Raw genomic sequence first — 13,703 nt, forward strand, 5'->3', positions numbered from 1 at the left:
TACTGAATTCACCATGATACTTAGATTCCGTTCCACAAAATTTTGCTCTATTTTGAAAGCAAACTCATACAAGCATGTCCCACTGGGAACTCACTGAATTCTCCTAGAAATTTTGATTCCATTCGTGAAAATTTTTTTATCCCGAACAGTCCACTTATTCCTACTGCGGCCTACTGGGAACTAACCGAATTCACCATGTTACTCAGATTCGGCTCACCAAATTTTGATAAATCTTTAAAAGTACACATAGTACAAGAGCAGGCTACTGGGAACTAACTGAATTCGCAAAGAAACAGTGTTTGAGTTCATTAAAACGTTGCTCTATCTTGAATAACAAGGTAATTAAATGCGAATCCTATTGGGAACCTACTGAATTCACCATGATACTTAGATTCCGTTCCTTAAAATGTAGGTCTATTTTGAAAAGCACACTCATACAAGCATGTCCCATTGGGAACTCACTGAATTCGCCTAGAAAGTTTGATTCCATTCGTGAAAATTTTTCTATATCCCGAAGAGTCCACTTATTACTACTGCGGCCTACTGGGAACAAACCGAATTCACCATGTTACTCAGATTCGGCTCAACAAATTTTGATAAATCTTTAAAAGAACACATAGTACAAGAGCAGGGAACTGGGAACTAACTGAATTCACAAAGAAACAGTGTTTCAGTTCGTTAAAACGTTGCTGTTTCTTGAATAACAAGCTTATTACATGCGAATCCTATTGGGAACCTACAGAATTCACCATGATACTTAGATTCCGTTCCTTAAAATGTTGCTCTATATTGAAAAGCAAACTCATACAAGCATGTCCCATTGGAAAATCACTGAATTCGCCTAGAAATTTTGATTCAATTCCTGAAATTTTTTCTATATCCCGAACAGTCCACTTATTACTACTGCGGCCCATTGGGAACTAACCGAATTCACCATGTTACTCACATTCGGTTCACCAAATTTTGATAAATCTTTAAAAGTACACATAGTACAAGAGCAGGCTACTGGGAACTAACTGAATTCACAAAGAAACAGTGTTTCAGTTCGTTAAAACGTTGCTCTATCTTGAATAACAAGCTTATTACATGCGAATCCTATTGGGAACCTACTGAATTCACCATGATACTTAGATTCCGTTCCACAAAATGTTGCTCTATTTTGAAAGCAAACTCATACAAGCATGTCTCATTGGGAACTCACTGAATTCTCCTAGAAATTTTGATTCCATTCGTGAAAATTTTTCTATATCCCGAACAGTCCACTTATTACTACTGCGGCCTACTGGGAACTAACCGAATTCACCATGTTACTCAGATTCGGCTCACCAAATTTTGATAAATCTTTAAAAGTACACATAGTACAAGAGCAGGCTACTGTGAACTAACTGAATTCACAAAGAACCAGTGTTTCAGTTCATTAAAACGTTGCTCTATCTTGAATAACAAGCTTATTACATGCGAATCCTATTGGGCACCTACTGAATTCACCATGATACTTAGATTCCGTTCCACAAAATGTTGCTCTATTTTGAAAAGCAAACTCATACAAGCATGTCCCATTGGGAAATCACTGAATTCGCCTAGAAAGTTTGATTCCATTCGTGAAAATTTTTCTATATCCCGAACAGTCCACTTATTACTACTGTGGCCTACTGGGAACTAACCGACTTCACCATGTTACTCAGATTCGGCTCACCAAATTTTGATAAATCTTTAAAAGTACACATAGTACAAGAGCAGGGAACTGGGAACTAACTGAATTCACAAAGAAACAGTGTTTCAGTTCGTTTAAACGTTGCTGTTTCTTGAATAACAAGCTTATTACATGCGAATCCTATTGGGAACCTACTGAATTCACCATGATACTTAGATTCCGTTCCTTAAAATGTTGCTCTATATTGAAAAGCAAACTCACACAAGCATGTCCTATTGGAAAATCACTGAATTCGCCTAGAAATTTTGATTCAATTCCTGAAATTTTTTCTATATCCCGAACAGTCCACTTATTACTACTGCGGCCAATTGGGAACTAACCGAATTCACCATGTTACTCACATTCGGTTCACCAAATTTTGATAAATCTTTAAAAGTACACATAGTACAAGAGCAGGCTACTGGGAACTAACTGAATTCACAAAGAAACAGTGTTTCAGTTCGTTAAAACGTTGCTCTATCTTGAATAACAAGCTTATTACATGCGAATCCTATTGGGAACCTACTGAATTCACCATGATACTTAGATTCCGTTCCACAAAATGTTGCTCTATTTTGAAAAGCAAACTCATACAAGCATGTCCCATTGGGAAATCACTGAATTCGCCTAGAAAGTTTGATTCCATTCGTGAATATTTTTCTATATCCCGAACAGTCCACTTATTACTACTGTGGCCTACTGGGAACTAACCGACTTCACCATGTTACTCAGATTCGGCTCACCAAATTTTGATAAATCTTCAAAAGTACACATAGTACAAGAGCAGGCTACTGGGAACTAACTGAATTCACAAAGAAACAGTGTTTCAGTTCGTTAAAACGTTGCTCTATCATGAATAACAAGCTTATTACATGCGAATCCTATTGGGAACCTACTGAATTCACCATGATACTTAGATTCCGTTCCTTAAAATGGAGGTCTATTTGGAAAGCACACTCATACAAGCATGTCCCATTGGGAACTCACTGAATTCGCTTAGAAATTTTGATTCCATTCGTGAAAATTTTTCTATATCCCGAACAGTCCACTTATTACTACTGCGGCCCATTGGGAACTAACCGAATTCACCATGTTACTCACATTCGGTTCACCAAATTTTGATAAATCTTTAAAAGTACACATAGTACAAGAGCAGGCTACTGGGAACTAACTGAATTCAAAAAGAAACAGTGTTTCAGTTCGTTAAAACGTTTCTCTATCTTGAATAACAAGCTTTTTACATGCGAATCCTATTGGGAACCTACTGAATTCACCATGATACTTAGATTCCGTTCCACAAAATTTTGCTCTATTTTGAAAGCAAGCTCATACAAGCATGTCCCACTGGGAACTCACTGAATTCTCCTAGAAATTTTGATTCCATTCGTGAAAATTTTTTTATCCCGAACAGTCCACTTATTCCTACTGCGGCCTACTGGGAACTAACCGAATTCACCATGTTACTCAGATTCGGCTCACCAAATTTTGATAAATCTTTAAAAGTACACATAGTACAAGAGCAGGCTACTGGGAACTAACTGAATTCGCAAAGAAACAGTGTTTCAGTTCATTAAAACGTTGCTCTATCTTGAATAACAAGCTTATTACATGCGAATCCTATTGGGAACCTACAGAATTCACCATGATACTTAGATTCCGTTCCTTAAAATGTAGGTCTATTTTGAAAAGCACACTCATACAAGCATGTCCCATTGGGAACTCACTGAATTCGCCTAGAAAGTTTGATTCCATTCGTGAAAATTTTTCTATATCCCGAAGAGTCCACTTATTACTACTGCGGCCTACTGGGAACAAACCGAATTCACCATGTTACTCAGATTCGGCTCAACAAATTTTGATAAATCTTTAAAAGAACACATAGTACAAGAGCAGGGAACTGGGAACTAACTGAATTCACAAAGAAACAGTGTTTCAGTTCGTTAAAACGTTGCTGTTTCTTGAATAACAAGCTTATTACATGCGAATCCTATTGGGAACCTACAGAATTCACCATGATACTTAGATTCCGTTCCTTAAAATGTTGCTCTATATTGAAAAGCAAACTCATACAAGCATGTCCCATTGGAAAATCACTGAATTCGCCTAGAAATTTTGATTCAATTCCTGAAATTTTTTCTATATCCCGAACAGTCCACTTATTACTACTGCGGCCCATTGGGAACTAACCGAATTCACCATGTTACTCACATTCGGTTCACCAAATTTTGATAAATCTTTAAAAGTACACATAGTACAAGAGCAGGCTACTGGGAACTAACTGAATTCACAAAGAAACAGTGTTTCAGTTCGTTAAAACGTTGCTCTATCTTGAATAACAAGCTTATTACATGCGAATCCTATTGGGAACCTACTGAATTCACCATGATACTTAGATTCCGTTCCTTAAAATGTTGCTATGTATTGAAAAGCACACTCATACAAGCATGTCCCATTGGGAACTCACTGAATTCGCCTAGAAATTTTGATTCCATTCGTGAAAATTTTTCTATATCCCGAAGAGTCCACTTATTACTACTGCGGCCTATTGGGAACTAACCGAATTCACCATGTTACTGAGATTTGGCTCAGGATATTATGATAAATCTTAAAAAGTACACATATTACAAGAGCCTGCTACTGGGAAATCACTGAATTCAATAAGAAACAGTGTTTCAGTTCGTTAAAACGTTGCTCTATCTTGAATAACAAGCTTATTACATGCTAATCCTATTGGGAACCTAATGAATTCAGCATGAAGCTTAGATTCCGTTCCCTAAATGTTGCTATATATTGAAAAGCACACTCATACAAGCATGTCCCATTTGGAACTCACTGAATTCACCTAGAAATTTTGATTCCATTCGTGAAAATTTTTCTATATCCTGAACAGTCCACTTATTACTACTGCGGCCTATTGGGAACTAACCAAATTCACCATATTACTGAGATTCGGCTCACCATATTTTGATAAATCTTTAAAAGTACACATATTACAAGGGCCTGCTACTGGGAACTAACTGAATTCACAAAGAAACAGTGTTTCAGTTCGTTAAAACGTTGCTCTATCTTGAATAACAAGCTTATTACATGCGACTCCTATTGGGAACCTACTGAATTCACCATGATACTTAGATTCCGTTCCTTAAAATGTTGCTATGTATTGAAAACCACACTCATACAAGCATGTCCCATTGGGAACTCACTGAATTCGCCCTGAAATTTTGATTCCATTCGTGAAAATTTTTCTATATCCCGAACAGTCCACTTATTACTACTGCGTCCTATTGGGAACTAACCGAATTCACCATGTTACTCAGATTCGGCTCAGGAAATTTTGATAAATCTTAAAAAGTACACATATTACAAGATCCTGCTACTGGGAACAAACTGAATTCACAAAGAAACAGTGTTTCAGTTCGTTAAAACGTTGCTCTGTATTGAATAACAAGCTTATTACATGCGAATCCTATTGGGAACCTACTGAATTCACCATGATACTTAGATTCCGTTCCTTAAAATGTTGCTCTATATTGAAAAGCACACTCATACAAGCATGTCCCATTGGGAACTCACTGAATTCGCCTAGAAATTTTGATTCCATTCGTGAAAATTTTGCTATATCCCGAACAGTCCACTTATTACTACTGCGGCCTTTGGGCACTAACCGAATTCACCATGTTACTCAGAATCGGCTCAACACATATTACAAGAGCCTGCTACTGGGAACTAACTGAATTCACAAAGATACAGTGTTTCAGTTCGTTAAAACGTTGTTCTATCTTGAATAACACGCTTATTACGTGCGAATTCTATAGGGAACCTTCTGAATTCATCATGATACTTAGATTCCGTTCCTTAAAATGTTGCTATATATTGAAAAGCACACTCATACAAGCATGTCCCATTGGGAACTAACTGAATTCGCGTAGAAATTTTGATTCCATTCGTGAAAATTTTTCTATATCCCGTACAGTCCACTTATTACTACTGCAGCCTATTGGGAACTAACCGAATTCACCATGTTACTGAGATTCGGCTCACCATATTTTGATAAATCTTTAAAAGTACACATATTACAAGGGCCTTCTACTGGGAACTAACTGAATTCACAAAGAAACAGTGTTTCAGTTCGTTAAAACGTTGCTCTATCTTGAATACAAGCTTTTTACATGCGAATCCTACTGGGAACCTACTGAAATCACCATGATACTTAGATTCCGTTCGTTAAAACATTGCTCTACATTGAAAGGCACACTCATACAAGCATGTCCCATTGGGAACTCACTGAATTCGCCTAGAAATTTTGATTCCATTCGTGACAATTTTTCTATATCCCGAACAGTCCACTTATTACTACTGTGGCTTATTGGGAACTAACCGAATTCACCATGTTACTCATATTCGGTTCACAAAATTTTGATAAATCTTTAAAAGTACACATATTAAAAGGACCTGCTACTGGGAACTAACTGAATTCACAAAGAAACTGTGTTTCAGTTCGTTAAAACGTTGCTCTATCTTGAATAACAAGCTTATTACGTGCGAATCCTATAGGGAACCTACTGAATTCACCATGATACTTAGATTCCGTTCCTTAAGTGTTGCTATATATTGAAAAGCACACTCATACAAGCATGTCCTATTGGGAACTCCCTGAATTCGCCTAGAAATTTTGATTCCATTCGTGAAAATTTTTCTATATCCCGAACAGTCCACTTATTACTACTGCGGCCTATTGGGAACTAACCGAATTCACCATGTTACTCAGATTCGGCTCACCAAATTCGTAAATCTTAAAAAGTACACATATTACAAGAGCGTGCTACTGGGAACTAACTGAATTCACAAAGAAACAGTGTTTCAGTTCGTTAAAACGTTGCTCTATCTTGAATAACAAGCTTATTACATGCGAATCTATTGGGAACCTACTGAATTCACCATGATACTTAGATTCCGTTCCTTAAAATGTTGCTATATATTGAAAAGCACACTCATACAAGCATGTCCCATTGGGTACTCACTGAATTCGCCTAGAAATTTTTATTCCATTCGTGAAAATTTTTCTATATCCTGAAACAGTCCACTTATTACTACTGTGGCCTATTGGGAACTAACCGAATTCATCGTGTTACTCAGATTCGGCTCACCATATTTTGATATATCTTTTAAAGCACACATATCACAAGGGCCTGCTACTGGGAACTAACTGAATTCACAAAGACACAGTGTTTCAGTTCGTTAAAACGTTGCTCTATCTTGAATAACAAGCTTATTACATGCGAATCCTATTGGGAACCTACTGAATTAACGAAGATACATAAATTCCATTCTTTAACATGTTGCTCTACATTGAAAAGCACACTCATACAAGCATGTCCCATTGGGAACTCACTGATAACTTGATTATCTAGTAGAAGTAAAAGTAGTAACAAGGTTTCTGTAGGTGACCTGGTGGAAGGTTCATTAGTTGAGACGGCCTAGGGGGTGTCTGGTCCTTACTTGGACTTGTGTTAGTCCTTCCTCTCACCGGAAGGCGCATCCCGGGTCCCGGTCCCCATCGTGGTGGATGCCACAGCTGGCCTGCTAAGTGAGCGTTTCTGGTAAGGCGGGAATTGTTAAGGAACGGTGCAGGGAGCCTGTTGGGTCTGGTCCATAGAGGGACCTCCTCCATTCTCTCTCTCTCCCTCCCTCCTCTGCCTGCATCCTCACCTCAGTGCGCCAGCCTCCTCCTCTTCCGCCGCCGCCAGCGCCTCCTTTGCCTGCTCCACCGGGTGCTGGGTTCGTGTTCCATGTCCCGCGTGTCCTGTCTTTCTGTTCCCGACTCTGTCTTTTTTTTTCTTTTCACATGTATCCTTTAGTTTCCCGCTGGCCGGCCTGAGGTGGAGCTGCCATGCTGTTGGCCCTTTTCTTCCAGTGCAGCATGGGCGGGAGGGGGAGCTGTTGCCTTTGTTAGCACCCACACAAGTCTGCTCACACCCCAGATGCCGATACAACTCTTAGCCATGGATCATTTGGCTCCTGCGTCGATGAAGAACGCAGCTAGCTGCGAGAATTAATGTGAATAGCAGGACACATTGATCATGGACAGTTTGAACGCACTTGCGGCCCCGGGTTCCTCCCTGGACTACACCTGTCTGAGAGTCACTTGAGGATCAATTGCTGACCCCTGCGGTTTTGCCGCCTCTGGGGGGGTGGTGGGGGATGGGCGCGTCGCGTGGCTGAGACACTGCTCGCAGCACCTCTCCCCTAGGCCCTCCGTCTCCCGAAGTTCAGACTTGTGCAGCCTCCATCGGTCGTCTACGCCCGGTGTGTCTGAACGAGTCTCATCCTCCCCATCCACTGGCGCTGCGCGCCGGCCACCCTCCTCGTGGCTCCTTACTGCTCGCTCCGCCACTCCCGCTCCCGTCCTCACCCGCTCTCTCCACTGTGTGGACGCGTCGGCGTGGGCCGGTCGGGTTTCTGGGCGCGAGAGGGGCCGCGTCCCCGGTTCGGTCATCGTGCCTGCGGTCTGGTGGGAGGCGGGCCCTGCCCAGTGGGTGGGTTTGTCCACAGCCGCCATACACCCGCCAGTGCACGTGGAGAGAGCGACCTGCAAGCGTCGGATAGGGTGGGGGCCATACCTCAACCACGGGGACTGTCTCAGGTACCTCTCCTACCCTGTCCCTCTGCCGGGGGCCGACCACTCGGGTGCCAGCTGGCGGGATGCCGCTGAGTCCCAGTGCTGACTGTGGGAGCTGGCCGGGGTAGAGAGGTCTCAGGCCCTGGCCTGGGACCCCGGCACCCTCTCGCTGTCTTCTCTGTCCGTCCGCCCGCGACAGGGCGCGCCCCCTCCTTTCCTCTTTCCCCTCTCGACCGTGACCTCAGATCAGACATGGCGACCTGCTGAATTTAAGCATATTAGTCAGTGGAGGAAAAGAAACTAACCAGGATTCCCTCAGTAAGGGCGAGTGAACAGGGAAGAGCCCATCGCCGAATCCCTGCTGTGTGCTGTGGCGTGGGAAATGTGGTGTATGGAAGACCCACTCCCTGGCGCCGCTCGTGGGGGGCCAAAGTCCTTTGGATCGAGGCCCAGCCCGTGGATACTGTGAGTCCCGTAGCGGACCCAGGTGCGCCGGGCCCAGGTCTTCCCAGAGTCGGGTTGCTTGGGAATGCAGCCCAAAGCAGGTGGTAAACTCCATTTAAGGCTAAATACCTGCAACTAGTACAGTAAGGAAAAGTTGAAAAGAACTTTGAAGAGAGAGTTCAAGAGGGCGTGAAACCAGTTAAGAGGTAAATGGGTGGGGTCAGCACAGTCTGCCCAGAGGATTCAACCTGGGGGCGTGCGTTCGCCTGTGCCGGTGACCCCAGCGGATCTTTCCCGCTCCCTGTTTCTCCCGATCCCTCCACCCGCGCGACTTTCTTCCCTCTCCATGCATCCCGCTGTCGCCGTCCGCCCCCCCCCCCGCTCCTCCCAACAGGGGGGTCGGCGGGCGCTCCAAAGGCGGGCGCGGGGTGCGGTGGGGGCCCCCGGGTGGGACCAGGGTTAGGTTTGGTGGGTGATCCCCCCCTCCCCCGTCAGTGACTGGCCGCCGCTGGGCGCCCTTCCACCTTGGTGTTGCGCTAAAACCGGCTATGGGACCTCTGGGAAGGCCCTGCAGGGAAGGTGACTGGGGAGGCGGTGTGGAATCACCCATGGGCCCCGGACCACCCTGCCCCGAGTATTACAGCACATCCTCTCCATACAGAAGACACTGACAGACAGACAGACAAACACACACACACACACACACACACACACACACAGGCACTCACACACACAGAGACACACACACACAAATACATATTTAAATATTTAAAATGATGTTTAAAAAAACCAGTCTTCCTGTTTAACAGAGGTTTAAAGGGAAGTTGGCTGACAGAACGTTTTTGTGGGTTTTTATTCTCTTTTTTACCAAATAGGAGGTAGATCTGTTGGCCCTTTTATTAAAAGCCAAAGTATTAAGTGGCGAGCCGATGTTTCAAATTCTACCATTCTGTTCCTTTCACGAAAACCAGGTAGTGTTGTTTCTTTGACTTTTCCTTTTTGAAACAAAATGAAAGGAGCTCTACCAGTTGGCCTAGTTTCCCTGTTCCTTTTCCCTCTTCCACTGTATGCTCAATGATATAAAGGATATAAATGAAGTTTCTAGTTATTTATTTGTTTGGGAGACCCGAACTCTCTCTCAAAGATATTTCCATCTCCACCCCCCAACACACACACACACACACCGGAGGCCTGCTCCCTGTAGGTAGGGGAAGCGGGAGGGGTGGACAGGAGCTAGCTAAGAGGGGGTGGGGTGGGGCTGGAGAATATGCATGTCCCTGAAGGTCTGTCAGGGAAATACTGCTTCTGCCCAAGCATTCCTTGCTTCAGTGCTGAGCCAGGCAGTGCCTTTTTGGGGGGGGGGCAAGTTTTCTGCCTGAAATCAGTGAGTGATGATTTCAGAATGATTGTCTGATCCCTTGCTGTCCTTTCAGTGTTCTGGCTCACGGCAAATGACTGAAGAAAACCTTAGTTAGACTCACACCCAGCTGTTTGGAAATGGTAATGGAATTGATAGCACACCCTCAGAAAAAGAGGAAGACTCCCTTTGCTCACTCCCAGCCTCGCCCTGCCAGCTTTGGATTTCTAAATAAGGCTGAATCTCGACCATATTTACAAGATTTGGCGTTTCTGATTCATGTTTAATGTTTAGTTAAATAAAGCATGTGAAGGGCTGGAGAGATGGCTCCTAGGTTAAGAGCACTCACTGCTCTGCTCTTCCAGAGGTCCTGAGTTCCATGCCACAGAAACCATATAGTGGCTCACAACCCTCTGCAAAGGGATATTCCATGTACTCTACTGCCGTGTGTATATGAAAAGGGCTTTAGTATACTCATATAAATGAAAATAAATGAATAAACCTTTAAAAGAATGAAAAAAAATGAAGCTTGCAAAGAAATTGGGCATCTTAAAATGCCAGGCATGTTTATCCACTCCTTTTATTTTATTTCGTGTGTGTAAAACATAACCACAGAGGTGGTTCCCCTTTTATTAACCTGGATAGCACAACTGGGACAGAAGTGCAAACTGTCTTCTACCTATCTGGGAGTGGAGTGGTTGGATACAGAGAGATGGAACATTTGCAGTTAGTAAAGTTCTGCTGTCGGTTTTTTTTCCTTTTCTTTTTGGATAGATATCGGGAGCTTTTTTTTTTTTTTTTTTTTTTTTTAAAGGACAAATTTTGTTTTCTGTGCAACATTCTGATCATAGTTTCCCATCGCAAAGCTCTTTCCAGATCCTTCCTCCCCATTCACCACCCCGTTCTACCCCAGGCCTGCCCTTATATGTGGTTGATGCATCCCCAGGTGAATCTCCATTGGAGAAAGCATGATATTCCCATCCCCTATGACTGTCAATGGCAGATGACTTAAATGCCAGTGACATCAGATTTGACTCCATTTTTTCCCTTGGAGAACTGGGTTTGGATCTGTTGATCGAAGGCAGGCCCTGGGTTTTGATACAAACAAACAAACAAAACCACCAAAAAATATTTAAAGCAGGCAACAACTGCCTGCACGCCAAGAGACTGTTGACTCCTCTTTGGAGCTAGTACGATGTGAAACTTGCTTAATAAAGTAGAATCCACACAGCACAAAGGGAACACTTTAACAAATTATGAGGGAGAGAGAGAGAGAGAGAGAGAGAGAGAGAGAGAGAGAGAGAGAGAGAGAGAGATGTGTTTATCTCCCTCCTCTACTTTTTCAGACTAGAGATTTCATCTTCCTCTGTCTCTGGTGCTGGTGGATTTACTGCTGGTTTTGGGGGATTGGGATAGGGATATGTAGTGAGCCATATTGGATTTGGGCCTGGCCGCTTTGTCACTGCATGGCTACAGTTAAGAAGTCGTGGGATTGTTGGACAGAGGCCTCTCCCATGTATTTAAGGGACAGGAAGGAAAGACCAAGTAGTAAACACCCAGTGTCTCCACTGCATGACCTCTGCTGAGCCTGGCTGATGCATGTGGAACTGACACACCCGGACCACACCTGGGTGGTGGTCAATTTACTTCTGCTTTTTGCTTCCTCAGCCTTTATCCTTGAGATTTAGGCTGGTCTTCTCGGATTTCTCCCTAATTAATTCAGGTCTCCTAGTCCTTTCGTTACAGAAGTCATAAGCCAGGTAGTCAGGAGCCAGGGTTTCCCACTGTGCTTCCCAGTTATTTTCTACCTGTAGACTTGGGCATATAAGTGGTGAATAAAGCTACAGGAGACTCTCACTCTTCTTCCTCACTCTCACTCTTTCTTCCGCTCTTCCACTCTTTCTCTCTCTCTCTCTCTCTCTCTCTCTCTCTCTCTCTCTCTCTCTCTTCCTCTCCTGGCTTGACACGATAACCTGTGTATGTGTGCATGTTTCTTTCATCCCATAGGCTTTCGCCCAATTCTCGGTACAGTGTCAGTGCTGGCAGCGACAGGGATAGGAAGAAAAAAGTCTTGAGTGCTGATTTTAAAGCTCTCTCTCTCTTTCTCTCTCTCTCTCTCTCTCTCTCTCTCTCTCTCTCTCTCTCTCCTTCTCTCAAGAGCTCTCTCTCTCTAGAGCACTCTCTCTCCCTCCCTCTGCCCCTCTCCCTCTCCTTCTCCCTCTCTCTCTCTACACACACACACACACACACACACACACACACACACACACACACTTCCTAGGATGAAAGAAAAAAATGAAAAAGATGGCACCCATGGTGATGCATGACTTTGATCTCACTTTGGTCTCAGCACTGGAGAGGAAGATAGGAAGGCCTATCTAGATGCAATGTGAAGAAGGCCTATGTCAGATTAGTTAATGACTAGGTAAATGTTACCTAGCTAGTCTGCCATTTTGTTGCAGTTACTAATATTATAAGGTCACTTTCTCATTGGTTGTTTCTGCTGTTACTGCTGGAATTCATTATATATTTTGTTAGGTTCTTCTGTGTGATAACACAGTCAGAAACCAAACACTGTAGAAGTCAGTCTAACTGCTTTCTTTGTTGTCTAGTTACCCGCAATAATCTTGGACCTGAACCGAACACCCAGCAGCATTTCCCAAAATCATCCATGTATAAGCTTTTATAAGCTGGCCCACCAACACTAGAGCAACAGTGCAGACAGAGACTATTTGGAACCGGACTTCCATTTTGAGTTTTTCTTTGTGTTCTTGTTTTTTTCTCCTGTCTGGTCCTGTTCTGTCCTATCCTGTTCTGTCTTGTCCGACCTGTCTGTCTGTCTCTCTGTCTTTCAGTCTGTAAATCCACACATATAGTTCTTTCCACATCATATATTTCAAAACAAATAATGCTTGTTGTGCTTCTCATTTCATTCAAGGGTACTACTCTCTAGATCAGAGGAGTCCCCTTACAATTCTCCACAGGTAGTGATGACTGGGGTGTTCAGTGCAATTAAGCAGGAATTATATGGTTGCTGCCATTATGCTTGATCTTACACAAGGTAGGGTTTCGGGGCATGGTTGCCAAGATGGCTAACAACAGACAGTGATTGAAGCGATGGAACAATAACCTACAATTCTCCCTTTCTGTCACTGTTTCTCTGTCACTCTCTGTCTCTCTTCCCTCCTTCCCTCCCTCCTCTCTCAGAGCTGAATGAACCTTGCAACTAAAGTACATGTACAGTGAAAAGAAGCCAGGTGTTGTGCTGCATGTCTTTAATTGCATCACTTGAGTGGTGGAGGTGGGTAGAACCCTGTGAGCAGGCTGCAGACCTGATCCAGGTACTGATTTCCAGGGCTTATGTGCAAAGACCCATGACTCAACTAAAGAAATGAAGAGGAAATTAAAGAAACAGATACAATTAACTTGGAATAAACCAAACAAACTAAGGAAAAGGAAAGGCAGCATTGGGGTGGCCTGGCTTACAGAGGAGGGGCAAACATTCATTTGCCAGTGCCTCCTCAGTTGAATACACACACACACACACACACACACACACACACACACACACACACACACAGAGGGAGAGA

At 43.3% G+C, this 13,703-nt stretch overlaps 1 non-coding gene and 1 pseudogene across 1 annotated transcript; both read left to right on the forward strand.

Moving 5' to 3' along the window:
* Nucleotides 1-13,703, forward strand: part of LOC148006609 (uncharacterized) — a 2,902,548-nt pseudogene that overhangs the window by 2,599,965 nt on the left and 288,880 nt on the right.
* LOC120101316 (5.8S ribosomal RNA) lies at nt 7,685-7,837 on the forward strand. Its single transcript, XR_015679236.1, has one exon. It is a non-coding gene; the product is annotated as a 5.8S ribosomal RNA (ribosomal RNA).

The sequence above is a fragment of the Rattus norvegicus genome, chromosome 2 (genome assembly GCF_021556685.1).
Source record: "Rattus norvegicus strain SHRSP/BbbUtx chromosome 2, alternate assembly SHRSP_T2T, whole genome shotgun sequence".
Taxonomy (NCBI): Eukaryota; Metazoa; Chordata; class Mammalia; order Rodentia; family Muridae; genus Rattus; species Rattus norvegicus.